The 18087-nt window shown below is 45.6% G+C and overlaps 1 long non-coding RNA gene and 1 pseudogene across 2 annotated transcripts; one reads left to right on the top strand and one right to left on the bottom strand.

Moving 5' to 3' along the window:
* Nucleotides 1–1880: 1880 nt before the first annotated feature.
* On the bottom strand, nt 1881–9610 carry LOC123180193 (uncharacterized). 2 transcript variants are annotated; one of them, XR_006490753.1, is made up of 5 exons: nt 9397–9610; nt 9043–9285; nt 8820–8891; nt 4285–4440; nt 1881–3828 (listed from the first exon to the last, which is right to left on the bottom strand). It is a non-coding gene; the product is annotated as an uncharacterized lncRNA (long non-coding RNA). The 2 variants fall into 2 exon arrangements; XR_006490752.1 differs by lacking the exon at nt 4285–4440.
* Nucleotides 9611–14469: 4859 nt separating this feature from the next.
* LOC123157588 (uncharacterized) overlaps nt 14470–18087 on the top strand; it is a 36338-nt pseudogene continuing 32720 nt past the window's right edge.

The following is an 18087-nucleotide window of genomic DNA, read 5'->3' as shown; positions in this document are numbered from 1 at the left end:
GCATCGTTAGCGTCCTGTCCTCCAACGTCAGCGATAATATAGAGACGCTTATACGGCACAGGTTGAGTCTTAGAGTGGAAGAAGAAAAAGGGCTAGCGCCCGGTGGCTCTTTTTGCGCTGACACTTCAAATTTTCCCGGGATCGCATGGGATTTTGCTCATACGGCTGGGAATCGGACCCTAGCGCGCCTGTCATTAGCGCCCCCATTGTAGATGCCCTAAGATAGACTAGGAGGCTGCTGCATCCCCCTCCACCCTAGGATAGACGAGAAGGCATCGATGATGCTCGCGCTTCTCTGTTTCCTCAACGCCAGAAATCGACTGACCAAATTTCCGTTTTCAGGCGACTGACACGCAGCTAAACTGGAAAAAAAAAATCACACTGGCCGGATGGGTCAAACAGGACGGAAGCAGGTCTCGCGACCCCGTCCATCCAAATAGCGGTCGGTCATTCTCCTCGAGAGACGAGAACCCAACCGATCCCTGGCAGCCAGACCGTGCGTGCGCTCCTCCTCTCCTCCCTCTCGGCGCCTCCATCCGCTCCCGCTCCCGCCGCCTCCTCCGGATCTCGCGGCCGCTTCCTCCGGATCTCGCGGGCGCCTCCTCCAATCTCGGACGCGCTTCAGCTCCAGGTCCGTTGCCCCCGCCGATCCCGCACTCTGTGAGAATGGGTCGCGCGCGCGCGATGGCGGGCAACCACGGGTTTTACGGGCGAGTTCTGGTGGATCGACAGATCAGGCACACGACGCGGGCGCCGTGATGTGGGTGATCCGGTCGATCTGGATCGGGGGACTTGGTTTCTACCGATCGATAGATCAGCGACGCGCGCGCGGCGATTGTCTAGGGGTTTTGTAGGGTTTTGGTTGATACGGTGGATCTGAGACGCAGGGATTGGGGGATTCGATCGATCTGGGCCTCAGGTGTTTGGAGGATTCGATCGATCTGGGCCGCAGGGGTTTGGGGGATTCGATCGATCTGGGCCGCAGGGGGTTCGGGGGACTTCATCGGGATTTTTGTTGATAAGATGGATCTGGGCCGCATGGTTTTGGGGGGTTCGGCTTCGATCTGGGGCACATTGGATTTGGATGCAGGTAGAGATCGATCTCGGACGCATGGGATTTGATGCTGAGCATTTCGGGGATTTTTTAACACAGCATTTTGGGGTTTTTTTTAGTACAGCATTTTGGGGATTTAATGGTGGAGCTCGATAAGTGTTTGGTTATTTAATGGTGGAGCTCGATAAGCGTTTCAGGTTTAATGGATCGATCGATAGTTGGGCAAATTTGGGGATTCAATGCATGCTCGGCTTTGATTCCACAATGGATCATCATATCATAAGTTAAAAAGAGAACCTGTGATGAACCACCCGTATCTGAAATCTTCAAATAACTGCTGTGCAGATGTCATCATGCCTGCCTTGACCAATACTTCTACATTGACTGTTTGCATTTTTACATCAACTGCCACGTTTTACTTTACCATATATTGGGTGTCAATCATTGGCTGTGTGAAAGCATATTATGTACTGTATTTATTATAGAATCTCACTTGTAGTAGAAAAATAGAAAAACCGAATCTGGACCACTAGATGGGAGACTGATGGCCCAGATTTAGGTGGGAGGATCTCAGACCAATTAATGTACTTTTAACAGAAAACCCACTACAAATGGTTAGATATGAAATAGCACATTTGCAGTATAGACCTTGAGTCTTCGTGATATATGACCATTTTCAGATAATTTTCATATGCAAAGCGCTGATGCCCATCTCATCATAGTTTGATACAAAAATCTTTCCAAATATTTCTTCATGAAATCCATACACATTTAAGTGTCTATTTTAGCCTCCGAGACATCACTAAATTTTCAAGACGGTCGGATATCTTGGTTACTGCTAAGAAAACGTTAATATATATCACAAATTGTTTAGCACATGAGAGAACTAAGCCATCCCATATCAAGCAGAACTACATATACATGTCCAACTAGAAGTATCTAAGTGCATGAGCAAATTGAGGAGTGGAACTATCACCGCTCATCAAGCATTTGAGTATACGAGAATATAACACGAGGTATACATAGATCGCTTTTAGTACATGGCCAGCAGGACCGGGTGTAAAGAACTGAAACTATCACCGTCCAACAGGCATCTTGATAGTACATGACAGAAACGATCTACGAGTACTCCCTCCTTCCCAAAATATAAGGCGCAATTGACTTTACATGGTCTTTGATGCACGACTTTGACCACTAATATATACCAAGTGCATTACATGTATAAATGGCATCGTCACATTTGTTTTTTCATATGTCTGTATATTAATTCTGTAGACATATACCACATGAAAATCATAGAAGTTGTGTAACAAAGACCAGAAAAGTCAATCGGCGCCTTACATTTTGGGGAGGGAGTATAATTTTGTGTCCTGTTTTAGTGCTTCCTGTTAATCGAGCTTCATCCACTTGCATTCCAGCTTCTACATGGGAGTTTTTTACCTCCATGGACTCTGATACACTTGATCAGTTCAATGTACCTAGCTAAGAACACCAAATAAGTACTCCCTCCGTTCCAAAAAAGATGACTCAATTTTGTACTAACTTTAGTACAAAGTTGGGTCATCTATTTTGGAACGGAGGGAGTAGGTGTCAGTTAGAAACATATACCAAATACCATATCTTGAGGAGAGAGACATTCATTATGTCCAACCTCATTCACCGCTCCAACCAAGGATACATAACCTAGATGTCAAACTTAAGATAAAATTCCGAGTACGCATGAGGTCGATGCTGACATTCCAGCTTCTACATGGGAGTTTTCAAATCAAATAAAAATGGCATGTGATAGCAGGATAAATCTAACAGAGAGTACAACATAGAACTCATTTTTCGCAAGAGATCAGTATAAGACGCATATGTTCTAACTCAAAAAAAAAATCTAACAACTGACAAACATTCATGTTCATACCATTGAATGGACCTTAGCTGCTTGCATAAAAACCAGCTCATAAAGGTTTCATAGTGGTGAAGGTTAGAGATTATGACCCAAGGTTACAATTATAAATTTGACTTTACCCGTCTAAAAAGGACAATTATTGGACATGGATACAAACATATTGGGCATGCAAAAAGTAAATCTGGGTTACCTTGAGAAAAATAGGAATGTAGGCTACAGATTCACACAGGGTTAAAGCTTACACGGGCATGCATAGACCTACGATCAATGTATTACAATTTCAAGGATTAGTTGAAAGCATAAATGAGAAAGACAAACAAGTGGCATCAGGCAATTTAAAGGGAGTTTTATGACTGCCTTGCAGATGCATATTATTACAAGCTATTACACTGGGGCTTATACAGAGAACCCTGCAGGACAAATTGGAAGTTTAATACCATCGACCTTGTGTCACAAACATAATACCTTATTGATCTGTAAAATACTACATGTTATTTACTTATGAGATCTCACTTTCTGTCACATGTTAGTAATATATTTTGAAGCAAACTAAAATTCAACTACTATTAGACAGATGCCATGCACATTCAACCGGTATTGCGGGTTGTGAGCAGTGTAGAGAATGATTGTTTCTGTTTTGGAGTACTGAAGTCATCAATTAGAAGCATGGGGGAATTAATCGCTGCAAATGAGGTAGCATCGCTGTAATCTTGATTTTTAATGCTGTTGACCGATTCCACAGCTACAAACAATTTTCTTGCAAACAACATCACACAAGGGACTAACAGAATGTTAGGTACATAAGTGTACTTAGACCAATGTTCTCACCTGATAGTGCTGGTGCACATGCTGCGGTCATTGCAACCATTACTGGATCCTGAGATGAGAATTACAAAGTCAGAAATGAGATCATCCTTTTATGTCAGACATTAGGCACATGGACCAGATAAAGAACACAACCTACGACAACAGTTTGTGAATCCGAAATTCAGAAAATATACTGTGACACTTCCTATTGTTGACCCTGAGTATTACGATGCACAAATTGTTTGCCCTAGATGCCACCATTTTGGGAATATAATCCATATACTATGACACTTCCTATTGTTCTCTGTTAAAATACTTTTTGTACACTATATTTTGGTTTCTGAAGTATTAGTGCTTATTTCTGTTGTGGTATAGCATAACAGCTACATATATGCTTTTTAATCTGTATTAAAATAGTATAATGTTTATTATGATTTATGAAGAAATGCATGGCACACAGATCTTGGCACTGCCCTCAAGCTGTGCACTTAAAATTAAAATGGATGTATACCAGCAGCTTTAATACTTTGAGAGCTAGTTTTACATATATAACTGGGAAACACTACTGTTGCTCGGCGGCCTGTTGCAGTTTACTTTCTTGGAACTGCAGGTACTGAGCTTTTTAGTGAAGTGTCCTAAACTTCAAGACCCTAAGATTATCCAACCCTTCAACTTGGTTCTCCTGATTAGGTAACAGTGAAACAGAAGTTCCAAATTAGAGTACCAAAACACCAAGAACAGGAGCAGTACACCAACAAACCAAAGTTACTAAAATGCATCATTCACACACGAGCAGATTTGAGATGAACAAGTACAGGAAAATAGAATTGTACAGATAAAGCATAAATTTACTTGATATAGTAAAACTGGGATGCAACACAAATAGCAAACAATGTTAACATTTATCTATTTACCAGGAAAATGAACAACCGTGTTGAAGATTTGTAGGTTAGCACCGCTTTTTCTATTTTTCTACCACAAACCTATTCTCTATTGTGGTTGCTCCCGTATTTATTCTTTTTAATGCCAGCACAGGAGCAAAGTTACTGACAGCCAAAACGCTAAAAGCTGAATGGACTCTTTGAAATCTCTATATGCAGCTTGGGAAGATCATTTCTTTTTATTTCTGTTTGAAGATGTGTCTCAGCTTGCTTGGAAGTTGTAGTTGACATGTCATGTCTGCAAAGACATAACATAAATTTCTTTCCACAGCAATAGTCAGCTGCAAGGAAGTTCAATAATCACATTCATGGTTACCTACAAACAAGTGTTACACCATGTGCATATATATATATATATATATATATATATATATATATATATATATATATATATTCTGGTGATGTTTGTGCAGGAAGAAATGAAAGAGAACAGTGACACCTACAACTAATAGTACTAGTGGGAATGAGAATAAACAGACTTTACATCTATATCCTCTTTTTCTGGCACAATTGCATTATATCATGAAGCTTAACCTTAAGTTAGTACTAATTTTTTTTCTCGCCTCAAAGCTTAGATCCATCGAATTTGCATGATAACAGTCATGGTTAGCTACAAAGGGGTGTTTTACACCAACTGCTTATATACATTTGGTGATGTGTTGTGCAGGAAGGAAGATGCGGAAGAAGCACGTGCCAAAGCCTATCAAGGGAGACATTGGGGGTCTTGTTACCTGCAACAAGTGTAGCACGAATACCTTCTACAGCATCGAAGCAATACTGACGCACCAAAACTGGTGTAAGGGTGCAAAGGCGAAGGCCGACACCGAAGCTAAAAGAAAGAAAGCCCACAGGAACTCCATGAAGCGCCATTCCTGAGCAGCATAAAAGGCTGCTACTGAATGATAAGACATGCATATGCTTGCTATGGGAACAGTGAACTCGCTTAGCTACATTGATACCGAACTGCGTACTCTGTGATTACTTCCGATTGCTGCCCAGTTGGGCGATACCCTTAAGTATCCTATGGACGTATACGGTTGATACGGAGTTAGTAACTACTGTTACCTATCATCTCTTTCACTTGATGCCCAGTTGGGCAGGATGTATATGTAATGCTAGGAATTCTGGTTCTGAGTGCTAAGGTGACAATACAATTTTAGCTGGCTTCAGCATGAAGTGGCAGTAGCAGAAGCACACGCATGCCTATTTCACAAATGTGCCTATGTGATCCGACACGATACAGTGTTGCAATGAGTATGGCCAGCTCTGCATGTTGTTAGGAGGTCTGTTTGGGCTTGGCGATTCCAAATTCAGGTTTCAGACAGAAAAAATCTGTTGTCGATTAGTGCACTTCATCTACCAGAAAATGGGTTCACAGATTGACGGTCAAAGCAACAGTCAGGTTTACTACAAACCTAGCATCTAGCAGAAAATGATTTAGCAATGACGAACTCATATTTAGCATTGTAAACCAACAAAAATGCACAAGAAAGGAAGCCCATGCATAGAAACCTTGACACAATCTATATACGCCTGAAACAAATCATAACTTCCTGTACCGTCCTTCCTTCGGACCAGATTTAAAAGAACAAAGGATAAGCTTAAGGTGCGCCCATTAAGGCTTGACATCAATATAAAATTAAAAATAAACTTGATAACTTTCTCTGCATGAACATACACTCAGATAAAAACCAGCTTATAAACAAATAAAAACCAGCCAAAACTTGTACTCTGGAAAGCAGATTACCAACCTAGCGATATAATCCAATGGATTAGAGGTAGAAACTGAAGCAGGCAAAAGGACATCATATTGGTGTAGATTCGGAGGTATTTAATCCAAAGTTTGGGGCAACAACCGAACATCTAGGTGACCACAAAGTAAGGCAGTACTTAGGTGGTAAGATAGGACTCCCTTAGTACTCCCTTTGTGATTGGGTATAATAAGGATAACCCTGGAAAACACCAGCAGCAATGACATTGAAATTTAGCACGAGCTCAATTTCATTTGCTGTACTTATTTACCAGATATTAACTGTAGCGGACATTTTACATGCAAGTTTTGTTGCACCCTATGATCAGTTCCAGGTCATGACACCCTGAGGTAAGTTGCAATATATGTACGCGTGAGCCTGCTCTGTAACAACATTGGTATATTGGTTACTCTACCAATGTTGAGTGGTTCCCCGTGGCAGTTGAGTGTCATGTTCAGAAGAAATACATCTGAATATTCTCAGTAAGATTGTTGCAAGCAACAAAAGTAAAACTGCAAATCCTTTCTTAGAGGCAACAGAAGTCACTATAAGTGGCAAATTCACTATATTTCATCGATGATGGATATTTGTAGTTGCAAAGTTCCAATCAACAAGCAGTTAGGTTTACTGAAAAGTAAGCTAATGTTCACTGTTGTATGTTGAATTGTTTTCAATGACGACACAACTCGTCAGTTGTAGTACTATGACACTTACAGATCTACAAAACATGGCACTTTGACCTATTGCTATTGGAATTTACTCGAGTGCAGTTATTTATGTACACTGAGGTATGGATCAGCTATACTTAAAATTGAAGGGGTTTTTTTGTTTGCAGGCATTTCTCTACTACTGTCCAGTATAACAAATTAACTAACTACTGCACCTTTAATAATGAAAATAACTTGTTTACAGTGCCCTCCATGCTTGAACTGCCTTTCAGCATAATTTTCCTCATGCCTCATTCAGAAAAATCTAATTCTGATTCACAATGAAATTAGCAGGAGATAAATGACATTTCCAAACTGCACTGGTTGAGGTTCATAAAACTGATAATAAGGCCACAAATGCTGGTGCATTTCACCTTGTTGGTAAAGCTCACTCTTCTATATTATTTTTTCTTTGATTCCGACACCATACTTGGAAATCATTTCAGCTATTGTAGAGTAAGCCTCTTAATTGTCCAATTTCAGATACAATCATCTTTGATGTCAATTTCTTCCAAGATGCTCTACAATCTAAATTAGCCATCAAGGGCCACCGCTTAATAAACAAGTTAATGTTTTTTTCCACATCATTACTAATCAAGGTGAGGTTACAGCAACGGTCTGACTTATAGATAGCCTGATCTACATATACATGTAAAGGTAATACCACGTTGTTCACCTGATAAAAATGGTCTCTGCCAAAAAATCATATAAATCTAGCAAGCAAGGACAATTTACATCCCGCATGGATAATATGAATGTCACTGGATTCTTCAGGAATTATGTTACTTGCTGTGGAGTTCATGCACTATGAAATATGAACAGTATGTGTGAACTGTTTATTGCTCTTCATAGATGTACTTGAGCAGCACTTATGTGCATCCAAAGTTCACAAAATACTCTTTAAGCTGCAGATCTTCTACTCTTTAAACTCCGGATCTTCAAAAAGTATTTCTAGGAACAATTTGAACCATACTAGCAGCTGATGTGCAATAAAACGATCGCATACAAGTTAAACTGAAATAGGAACCGCAAGAGAATCTGTCAAAACGGCACTATCGCTGATATCTGGCACTGCGTTGGCCTCCAACTGTCTTTTCAGAGGGGTTTTGTGATGACTGGTTGATGGTGATTCGGTTAGATCTGAGACATTTTGCTTCTGTACGATTCCAAAAGGTGGAATTTTTTGGAAATTAAATAAATATGAGTTCCATAAGAGTTCAATTTTATCATGTGCTAAATCATAGTCTATTTCTCACTTATTACTTCATTCACTGTCATGTGATCAAGCTGTTGTGGGCTGTGTCATTAGGTCTGAACTTTGGACGTGCCGCTTCTTGTTTGGTTGAGTGGCAAAGAAACGCGTATTCAATACGGTTACTAGTGAATCTGAATGCTATCACTTTCAAAAGATTATATTCTCCCAGACTTGCGGTTGTGCTCCTTGTGTGGATAATTTATTTCATTTGAGTGTTTGGAACCCTCTCATGTGAGTATGTAGTGAAGATAGAATAGATCGATAAAAAACAATCTGACAAAATCATGGCATGAGTCTGCACATGGCCTGATCCAAAGTGGAAACATATCCTTGATATAAACATGTAAAAACATGAGAGGCGTACAAAACTGGACCAAGCGAAACGACCTACAAATGCTGAAGGATACCTGATCTGGGAGCGATTGAGCCATAAACTACATAAGAGACAGTTGAGATGCATAAAGATCGAGCCTTTCCGCCTGCAAAAAAGCAGATAGAGATAGAACAGGTTAGATGGAAAATAACTAGAGATACAGGAGCAGAAATTTGTGCGCTGGGATTGGGAGGGTGCGGCAAAAAAGTGTAGAGTTTATTAGTGCAAGAGGAGGCGGAGGAGGAGGAGGGGAATACCTTGCGTTCATCTATCGGATGAAGATGGCGTCGTCCAAGATTCAGATCGGATGAGAAACAACGGCCAGAGCCAGGGCATATGGGGGAACACGGCGTCCAGATCGGTCATAATCAGGGAACAGCATCCAGATCGATCGCATGTACGCCCATCCTGTTTCCGAAGACCGTGCTCACCGGATCACGGCGAAAGGTGGGAGCTTTCCGATGCGGCGAACGGAATTAGCCATGGGCATGAACCTGGATCTGCAGGCGGGCAAGGATGGGGTCCATCAGGTTTTCATCGGTAGGTGCAACGCACGGGAAGATGGGTGCAAGGAAAGACGGGGATGGGTGAGAGGACAGGAGGAACCTTACCGATGAGGGAGAGATTCGGCGGGGAGCCGCCGGCCATGGCTTGGAGGCGATGGATAGATCTCGGAAAGTGGAAAAAGATGGAGGAGAGAGAACCGCTCGTGTACGCAGTCTCTCACAGCAGGGCCTTCCTTTTCTTTTGTCTCACAAAAAATAAGCATCGGCCGCGGAGGTGGGCCCTCTCGATACTGCCCACATGGAGCCCACCGCCGTCTCTGGTCTCGGTCAGTTGAGACGTGAGACTCGAGACGGAGACCTATTTTGTAGGAGCATATCCCGCCGCGCCCCTAACATGCCCTTTCAGGCGTTTTTGCCGCGTTGGCGCCAAAAAAGACCCAGTCGTCCCCCTTTCAAAAGCCCATTTTTCGCCGGCTTGGGTCAAAACTGGTGCCGGCGGACCCAGGCAGAACCCGGTGCTCTGGGGGGCGCTTGGGGCGTCGGCACAAACGAAAAGGGCGCGTGGGTCCGCCCTGTCGGCGAGTCGAGCGCCTCTTTCCGCCGTTTTTTTCCGCTTTTCCCCCACTTCCCTCCCATTTTCTCTTTTCCTCCCGCCAATCTCTCTCTCGCTCGCCTCCCAGCCGGCCGCCATGCCACCGAAGAAGTACGTCGTCCCCCGCGCCGCGGCAACCGCGACCGCCTCCGTCGCCCAGCCGAAGCAGAGGAAGCCGAGGGCGCCGTCCAAGCCACCGGGCATGCCAAACGCCGAGTGGAGGGCGGAAGTTCAGCGACAGGAGGCTATCACCGCCGACCGGCGGAACAGGGCCATCGCCAAGAAGGCCCGTGACAACGCGGCACGCGCGGCTGCGGTTGCCGCTTCGGCGGACCAAACCGAGGCCGAGGCGACCCGCGCGGGGATGATGGATCCACCCGGCAACCACGCCCAGTACGCTCCTTAGGGCCAGCAAAGCGTCGGCTCTCCGTCGCCGCAGCCATGGGGATCGCCCTCGCCAGGCTACGCCGACGGGGACGCGCACGGTGGGTTCAACCCAAACGTCACCTTCCCCCATGGACACCCGGCCCAGCGCACGCCCTCGCCCGCCTTCGCCGGCGTGCAGTACCCTCCATACAACTACTCGCCGCCCGCCTACGTGTCCTCCCCGACGCCCCCTCTCCGCCGTTGTGCGCTGCCTTTCTCGCACCTCGGCGACACCAACGAGACCGAGGGCGACATGGACGACATCATCGCGGCAGGTTCGACCGCGGCCGCCGCGTCTCCCGGGTTCATCACCCCGGACGAGACGGTGGATCTCAGCGGCGGCATGGACGGCGAGCTCGGCTACGTCTACGACGAGGAGGAGCAGGAGGAGCAGGAGCAGGAGGAGGAGGACGACGAGGATGAGGAGGAGGAGCCGGCGACTGTTCCGGCGAAGAGGCGCAAGAAGAAGAAGCGGGCGGCCAGGTCAGGCGAGTCGCGCATCAAGTGGGCATCCAAGGAGGAGGAATGCCTCGCCGAAGCATGGAAATTCGTCTGCCTCGACCCGACCACCGGCACGAACCAGAGCATCTAGACGTACTGGGAGCGCATCAAGGCCGTGTTCGACGAGCGCAAGCTCGTCGACCTGTACTTCAAAGGCGTCTACATGCAGTGTGGCTCGAAGGCAATGGCGAACCATTGGGGGCGTATCCAGGGGGCGTGCAACAAATGGCATGGGGTCGTCGAGGAGGTCGCGGCTCGCCCGGAGAGCGGCGCCAACATTGAGGATCAGGTATGCCACGCCGGTCTCCCGCCTCTCTTCGCCGTCTACGCCCGCCAACTGTTTGTTCCTCCGCGCAGTTGCTGCGCATGTTCGCCCTGTACCGGCAGAGCAACGGTGACGCCGAATTCAAGTACCTCCACGTTTACAAGCGCATTGACAAGTGCGAGAAGTGGGCGGAAGTCCGGCGCACCCTCGACAAGGCCAAGGAGACCTACAAGCCGGACGCGCCGACTCCTGGCGCGTCAGAAGGGCGGCCGGGCGGCAACAAAGGTGCCAAGAAGGGGAAACACGCTGACGCGGCCACCGCTCGAGTGTAGGAGTCCATCGAGCACTGCCTCGCCGACGCGCAGGACCGGGCCGTCCTTCGTGAAGAGAAAACCGAGGCGCGGTGGTCGGCGTTGATGTCGAGCAGCGCCGTCAAGCTCGACCTACTCCGGACCAACGTCGCCACGAAGAAGAGAAACACCGACCTGGCTTTCCTGCTGGGCGGGGCGGACATGCTCTAGAGCACTGACGAGGCGGTCAAGGCGTGGTACTTGGTGGAGCCGACGCCAAGCCCGAGCGATGATGCCGCCGAGACTCCCCGCAGCACAGAAGCCACGCCGACGCCGCCAAGCACAGAGACCCCGCCAAGCCCGCGCACGCCGACTCCGCCGACGCCGGAGGCCGACCTCGTCGTCTGATGCACACGCGCGTCCTTTCTGCTTTCTGTATGCCAAACTTTTCATTCGATCGCCGAACTTGTGGCTGCTTGATCGCCGGATTTGCAGCGTCTATTTTGTGAGTGGGAATGAACTACGTTTGAAGTTGCCGCGGCTGGGGGGGCGGCGCCTGGGGGCGTGGCTGGGAGGTAGGTCGCCCCCAGGGGACAATCTAGCGCCGGTTCGCCCCCAGGCCGCTCTTTTTCGGCGCCCTGGGGGGCTGAACGGCTGGAGATGCTTTGGTTCAAGTTTTGAACAGTAGTTACATTGCATACACTTATCAACCCAGCCTGGTTAAGTAAAAACAGCCCCAAATGCTTCGTCTGCAAGTTGTTTTCTAGGGTCCCTGCATTAGTTAATACGCAAGTGCACTTTGTTTGGTTGCCTGCATTGGCCCAAGCGACACATGAACTCGGTGTTTGGTTGCATGCATGAGGTATGATTAAGAGCTAGCACTTCACTTAGCAGACAGGGTTAAGAGCTAGCAGAGGGAATGGCAGAAGAAGTGCAGTGTGCGCCGGACAATGGCGACTACGGTGGACAGTGGTCGTGGCGCCGTGTCCGACATGACAAGCATGGAGTAGGGGACGAGCGACCCCGTCGGCGGCACGGCGAGCGACACCGTCGGTGAACTAGTTGCGGTGCTCGCGCAAAGACAGTCGACAGAGGAGGAGAATGCAGTGCCCGCGCCATGGTATCGTCAGTACAATGGACGAGACAGAGGAGGCCGAGATGATCGATACCGAAAATGACTCGAGTGTAGTAGGCCGAGAGAGAGGAGGCCAAGATGATCGACCCCGTCGGCGGCGCGGCAAACTGCAGTGTGCACGGAGGCAGAGGACACAAGAAGCAGTGTGCGCGCCATTACAGCGTCAGTGCAGTAGGAGGACGACAGAGAGTAGGCTGAGATGAGCGACGCCGGAAATGACTCTAGTGTAGTAGGACGTGTGCAAGGAGATCAAGGGGAAGGGCTTCGAGTTGAGAGGGACGAATAGGAGGGCTCTGGGCAGAGGACACAGGAGCTCGACATGGCGGCGTCAGTGCAGTAGACTGCTGCTCAAAGAGAGATGAAGCTACGATCGTCAAAACCAAAAACTTACAACATGAATGTTGTGAGGAACTGCAAGATTAGGCTGCTGGTCAAAGAAAATTTCAAATGATCGACCGTGCGCGACGAATCTGACAAAATTTGTCTAGAATAGCTCCAAACGGGAAGACGAGATTAAGAACTTACGACCGATGAAACTACGAACTGATCGCCTGAATGGAACCGTAGCATCGAGGTGCATCTTTTTCGTGTAGAGCTTACCTTGAACCGAAGCACCGTTGTGTAGATCAGAGGGAGGAGATTAGATAGGAGCTTACTGGAGGTTGAAGAAGAACTCACATAATCACCTGCATCCCTCCGGTCTCCACTCGTGCAAGGGCCCACCGGCTTGCGCTCGCATCGGCCTGGCTCGCGAGAAACTACTGATTCTTGGGTTTCCAATGAGCCAGGCTCAGAGGTGCTTTAAGTTTCGTCCTATGCAGGCCCAACAGGAAAACCAGGCAACCAAACAGCCCGTTCCCTTCCCGCGCGGGCTTGGTTGGGCCTCATGCGAGCAACCAAACACGCCCTAAGACTACCCACAGTGAGAGTAACATAGGTAGTAACATCACACATATCTAGATAAAATAGATGATGTGGCGAGCAATAAATGAAGAAATGGAGGAAAATGGTAACATAGCTAGTTACTAGTTACTACCTCTATAGTGGGGAGTAACATATGTGTGGTAATATACAACACTTCATTTATTATTTATTATGCTATAGACTCATCTTGCTTTGATATGTGTGATGTTACTCATACTAGTAGTAACTAGCTATGTTACTACATGCCTCTCTTTCTTCTGCTTGCCACATCATTTATTTTATCTAGATATGTGTGATGTTACTACCTATGTTACTCCCATTGTGGGTAGTCTGATATGAGTAACATCACACATATCAAGGCAAAATGAGTCTATAGCCTAATAAATGAAGTGTTGCATGTTACCACACATATGTTACTCCCCACTATAGAGGTAGCAATATAGACTAGTAACATGTGCATGTTACTAGTCTATTAGTCTATGTTACTACCCATTATGGCTAGTATAAGTGATACCAGGTGTTTGATTTGTGGGCGAGAAAGGATATGGACAGCCAGATTCCTGAATATTCGTTGAAAAACCGGCGCCGCACGTACGCGAGATTCTCACGGATATGGGCAACCACCGAGCTCGTGAATCGTTTTCTCCGCTGCGGATGTGTTTGGTTCAAGGGACAATCTAGGGTGGCTACCCAACCACCTGGCTATGGATAGCCTTTTTTGTTTGGTTGGGTGGGTATGGTTAGCCCATATTTTGTTTGGTTTGAAGGATAAAATATGATTGTGGATAGCCAATAAAGTCTGTACTCCCTGTCACCATAAAATCTTCTATAGCATAATATCAAAAGGAGGATAGGACTAGTGCACAAGAACTTGCAACAGAACACACCCAACTAATCAGTTCACAGCAGCACGCACACCATGCGTCGGTACAGTACACAGCAGCATGCACACCACACATCCATTCATATCACGGCACACAAACACATAGACGACGCCCTCGTCAAGCTTCGGGTGTGCATGCTCGCCTATGTCTACAGTCGCTCCATGGTGCTCGAGGAGCTTCTGTTTCAGGGAAAGGATGAGATGTAGACAAAGGCACACTATTTGTGGATGCTTGTGTAAATTGAAGTAACTATATAGATTGCCCCATCAGTTCAAGAAGGAAAAGTGCAGTATAGTAGAATACTGACATCATGCAATTTCACCTGCCTACTTATCTCGTTCATCAGTACTCACTGAAAATGCTTCTTTGTAGCCCAAATTGTTAATGTAACCTAAGATAGCTTTTCATATTTCTTTTATTTCTGTAATATAATCTTCAAACTTAATGTTTGGATCCGTAATAGTCAATTTCAATATTACTAAATATCTTCCAGTTTCAGAATGTCCACCACATTTATCATGCAGACAATTTGTTAGCAGCACTTAGTGTTGTACAACATATCAGGCGAGCAAAAGAGCTAATCAGTAATGAGGCGATAGTTGGCTATACGCCTATGTTTTAGAACACTGATATCATATGTTTTGAATAGTTGAAGATTAAGTCCTATCATTACTCTAGGCCAGTCCGAGCAAGAAAACCTGCAGTTCTTTGTATTAAGAGAGCCCTACATATTAGGAATATCAAGGGTGCACCTCTGGTGGCATTGGTCTCAGACATACCAGCATTTGTGAAGGAGATAAAGTCAGACATCAGTGAGTTTTGCAGAGGTTAGCTGCTAGATTGAATTGAATACTACAGGGTGAACTTAGCACCATATTTCAAGCACCATGGAGATTGATTATGTATTTCTGGAAATATTGGAAAGTTGGATGTTTATTCTGCAATTGCTTTCAGGTACTTTATTTTGATTACAAGTTGTTTGCCAAGATTTCTGGTCTGGAGCTAGTTGGAAATGATAAGGTATTATTCACTCTCATCATGTCATGGCCCCATAACTGTTCTGTTTCCTCTACACATTTCTGAGTTCTAAACCTTATTGGAATCTTTAGGAGTAAATTTTTATGCTAGATTTGTGTCAAGGATGTTACAGTTTATATCAGGAAATGGAAAAACAAACAAATATAGATATTTCCTAAAATTGCTATATTAATAATGTACAACTCTATTTTTCTAGTGTGGAGCTACAATTTTGGCAATTTTTTTAATTAAATTGCTCCGGATTTCTTGTCATCTTGTGCATATTTTATCCTGTGCTGCTTTCTTGAGGATCTTCTTTCTCTGTTTTGCTCTCTTGTCTATATGTCATGTATTCTATTTTGAAGCATTCTTCCATACGCATGTGGAATTAAGACAATCCATCTGTGTATATACAGTTCTTACAACATCCTAGCAATTTTAGGACAAATTATAAGGTAAAACAAATGACAAATGTAGCCCTCTTTTAACTAAAGAGAGAACTGCTTATCATATTTTGAACCTGTTGCTGGTAGACATTAATGGCACATACATATGTGATTGGTGCTTTGGGGGAGTTAATTCACCTAGAATACCTTATATTGTAGGATGGAGGGAGTAGCTCATGGATAGAACCACAAGTACACAACATAATATTTGCTATCTTTTTAAGATATTTACCTGCTTTAGAAAACATAGAATGCAATATTCCTTTGCTAATGATAGGATTGGCATATGCGCCTGCAAGAGGTGCCTGAGGCAACCTTAAACTGTGGATATCATGTTAAATGTTCTACTTACATAGTTCAAAACTATCCTGATCATAAAGATAACAGTATGACACTATTCATTAATATAAGATTTTGTTTTAGTCTAAGAACACAAGTTGTCACTACGTTTGTTTTGATCAACTATGTGCAACTTATGGCATTTGTGGTATTTCTGTGGATACTTTTGCATCTATATCTGGTTTCACATCTTGTTCCCTGAACTCAAGACTTATTTTTTGTGCAAGCCTTTGGATTTTCGTTCAAGAGACTGGGGATCAGCTCCAAGGTGGGTGGCATTTGTTGATTTCTTTTATAGCTGCACAGGTCAGATACACTGTTGTCACTGGAGCACATCATTGTGTGGGGACCACCTATGCATAACTCATTAATTGCAGCATTGACTGTGACAAACATACATGGTACATATGGCTTCTCTGTAAACATGTCGTCGCTTTTTGCATTTAGTTATGTCTTGAACCCTCAACCTAAATCAGCCTATCCTTTTCTTGTATATATAATTAGGTCGAGAGCCTTCAGGTGCCAACTTCACGCCTCCAAAAAGCTAGGGTACTCTGCCTCCCGCCGGCGCCGGCGCAGGTCTGTCCCGTCTCCGGTGGCCTTAGGGCCATGGAGGCGGAGTGGATCTCGCCCCTTGCCGGTGGGAGGGCTCTGTTTTTAGATCTTTTTTCGAGCTTTGTTAGGGTTTGTGTCCTGCTCAGGAAGGCGAGACGGCGGCGGCTCCCTGAAGATGGAATAAAGGTCTCCCGCCTAGCCCCCGTTCCGGTGATGCGTCTAGCATTATCGGTGGGCGTGTCGAGGTGTGTCTCCGGCGGATCTGTCTTTGGTGGATTTGCTCGGGGTCTGTTCGTCGTTCGTCTTCGTTCGTGTGTCTTCAGGTTGGATCCTTTTGATCTACACTCTTCATCTGCGGCGGTTGCTGTTCTGGTGCATTGGTTCTATGGGGCCTTAGCATGACGACTTTCCGACTGTCTACTACAACAAGGTTTGCCCAGCTCCGGCGAGGGAGGGGCGATGGCAGCGGCGCGCCCTCGGCTTGCTTCAGTGCTTGTAGTCGTCGCTAGGTGGTCTACAGATCTGGATGTAATTTTTATTATTTCTAGTGTTTGTTGTATTACCATAATTTTTATTATTTCTACAGATTGGAAGTTTTCTCGCAAAAAAAATTTCACGTTCCTAAGCAGCGACCAAAGTAACTTGCTAGTCGAGTGGCTCTCGACGCATGTTGGTTGGGGCCATATCTGGAACAGATACGCCGGCCCTCTAAGAGCAACTCCAGCCGCGCCCACAACAGGCCCCCCCAAGGCGGTTTTTTAGCGCCGACGCTTGAAAATCGGCCCGGTCGCGCCCCCAGGGTCTCGTTTAACGCCGGTTTGGGCCAAAATAACAGCCGGCGAACCCGAGCCGAACCCAAGCCCCCGAGGGTCGCCTGGGGGCGCCGGTCGAAGCGAAAAGTGTTGGAAATATGCCCTAGAGGCAATAATAAAATTGTTATTATTATATTTCCTTGTTCATGATAATTGTCTATGTTCATGCTATAATTGTGTCGTCCGGAAATCGTAATACATGTGTGAATACATAGACCACAACATGTCCCTAGTGAGCCTCTAGTTGACTAGCTCGTTGATCAATAGATGGTTACGGTTTCCTAACCATGGACATAGGATGTCATTGATAACGGGATCACATCATTAGGATAATGATGTGATGGACAAGACCCAATCCTAAGCATAGCACAAGATCGTGTAGTTCGTCTGCTAAAGCTTTTCTAATGTCAAGTATCTTTTCCTTAGACCATGAGATTGTGCAACTCCCGGATACCGTAAGGGTACTTTGGGTGTGCCAAACGTCACAACGTAATTGGGTGGCTATAAAGGTACACTACGGGTATCCCCGAAAGTATCTGTTGGGTTGGCACGAATCGAGACTGGGATTTGTCACTCCGTATGACGGAGAGGTATCTCTGGGCCCACTTGG

The sequence above is a fragment of the Triticum aestivum genome, chromosome 1D, assembly GCF_018294505.1.
Source record: "Triticum aestivum cultivar Chinese Spring chromosome 1D, IWGSC CS RefSeq v2.1, whole genome shotgun sequence".
NCBI classification, from domain to species: Eukaryota; Viridiplantae; Streptophyta; class Magnoliopsida; order Poales; family Poaceae; genus Triticum; species Triticum aestivum.
The sequence above is the reverse complement of the archived record's forward strand: the minus strand, read 5'-3'. Positions and strand labels throughout refer to the sequence as shown.